Raw genomic sequence first — 2,500 nt, forward strand, 5'->3', positions numbered from 1 at the left:
TCTCTCAGCAGTAAATCTCCGCTATTTTAGACATAACGTGTTTATGATCCTGAAAAACAATGCTGAAGACATTAATGTTGCCTTCATGTTCCGTATCGATGGCTTTGATTACACCATTCTTGCCACTACGGAAAATAAGAAATGTCTTGGGTGTAGTGCATGCCCTGAAAAGGCAACCGCCCCCCCCCCTTCACACGCCAAGACCTGCAGAAGGGGCAGCACCGAGGGCAACAGCACAGTGAGCGCCAAGGCCAGTGGTGCGGGGAACGCCGAGGCTATAGAGGAACACGCCGGGGCAGACACGCAGGAGACCGTGGCTGATGGTACAACGAGAGCCGCAGGAAGTTAACGCGAGGATGCAGGTAAGGAAAGCGGTGGGGCTGGGAGCACTGATGCTGATACTGTACAGATGAATGTTGATAAAACAGCAGCAGAATCAAACAGATTGTGGTGGTGGTTGTTGACAGTGGGAAGTGATGGCAAGACGAAGCGTTCTTAAGCAATAAAGCTTTCCTGCAAACTGGATCGGAAAAGGGTTCATTGCTCGAAAATGCTGTAATGCCTTAAGTAGTGCATTGTACCCTAGTTTGGAGTGAAGCTTCTTTCATGTAATAAAGTCAACATTAAAAACATCTTGTGTTTTTTATATATTTTATAATGTGTTTATATAAATGTATATTTAAATGTATATATACTGTATATATATATATATATATATATATATATATATATATATATATATATATATATATATATATATATATATATATATATATATATATATATATATATATATATATATATATATATATATATATATAACCCCTTGAAAGCATCTTAACTTTTAACTATAGGTTAGGTGTTTCTAGATTCCAGGAGAAAAGGATAGCTGTCGGCAACCCCCAATTTAACCCCTTCTGACTACATGGCCACTGGGCTGAATTTTTTACAATAAAAGGTATCTAAAAATAAAAAGGTTGCTAGTTAAACTAAAGGAACCGTACCTATCGCAACAGCTCCTACCCCTAAACCAAACAAACAAACAAACAAAAAATAAAAAATAAAATAAGAATAGAAAAACAAAATAAAGCAATTTAAAAATAGGAAATCAAAAACGAGAAAAATAAAAACAATAGGTGCGTAGCTTCTACAGGAAGTCTGTTCAGGTTGTCCTCCACCAGACGGAGCTGCAGATATTCAGAAGGGGCCCATAGCTCCTGCTTCTCTGCATGGCTCCTATTGTCTCATAAATTCTCCCCTGTCGGTCTTACCTGTTTCCACCGCAGCACAAGCATTTAAACGATGAAACACAGAGAATATCCCTCCTAAAAATAGCAGAGTATCAAACATACATACATCGTAAACAATCCTGAGCTAACCCCTTGTCTTTTGTAGCTAAGCTATGTGTGTTTGCACTTAACTAGTGTTTTCAAAGATGGTCTATGTGTCTGTGAACTGTGAGGTGCTCGGGTAGTGTACGGCAGATCCACCCCCAAGCACAGCAGAGGGGCAGGGAAGGCCCTGTCTCTTGGCAGGGGCAAGCAGACCCTCACCACCAGAGCAGAAGGGCAGCCCCCTCCCCCCTCTCTCTCTCTCTCTCTCTCTCTCTCTCTCTCTCTCTCTCTCTCTCTCTCTCCCTCTCTCGCTGGGCAGGGGCCAGCAGTTCCCATGGGTGAAACGGTCTTTTTCCAGCGGAAATTTGTCCAAAACCCGCCCAGGGGTCGTCACCACCACCAGAGCGGCTGGGCAGGCCCCATCTCTCCCCGGGCAGGCAGCCTCTCTCCCTGGGCAGGCTGGGCCTGTGGCCTGGGTGAATTTTCGGCCTCCTGGAAAACTTTCGGCAGGGTCCGCCCCCTCCCTGGGCACGGGCGGCGGCTCCCCTGGGTGAGCGTCCCCTTTTCGGTGAGATTTTGTCAAAGTCCAAAATCCACCCCGGGGTCACCACCACCACCACCACCACCACCACCACCACCAGAGCGGCTGGGCAGGCCCCATCTCTCCCCGGGCAGGCAGCCTCTCTCCCTGGGCAGGCTGGGCCTGTGGCCTGGGTGAATTTTCGGCCTCCTGGAAAACTTTCGGCAGGGTCCGCCCCCTCCCTGGGCACGGGCGGCGGCTCCCCTGGGTGAGCGTCCCCTTTTCGGTGAGATTTTGTCAAAGTCCAAAATCCACCCCGGGGTCACCACCACCACCACCACCACCACCACCACCAGAGCGGCTGGGCAGGCCCCATCTCTCCCCGGGCAGGCAGCCTCTCTCCCTGGGCAGGCTGGGCCTGTGGCCTGGGTGAATTTTCGGCCTCCTGGAAAACTTTCGGCAGGGTCCGCCCCCTCCCTGGGCACGGGCGGCGGCTCCCCTGGGTGAGCGTCCCCTTTTCGGTGAGATTTTGTCAAAGTCCAAAATCCACCCCGGGGTCACCACCACCACCACCACCACCACCACCAGAGCGGCTGGGCAGGCCCCATCTCTCCCCGGGCAGGCAGCCTCTCTCCCTGGGCAGGCT

Source organism: Trichomycterus rosablanca, unplaced genomic scaffold (assembly GCF_030014385.1).
Source record: "Trichomycterus rosablanca isolate fTriRos1 unplaced genomic scaffold, fTriRos1.hap1 scaffold_273, whole genome shotgun sequence".
Taxonomy (NCBI): domain Eukaryota; kingdom Metazoa; phylum Chordata; class Actinopteri; order Siluriformes; family Trichomycteridae; genus Trichomycterus; species Trichomycterus rosablanca.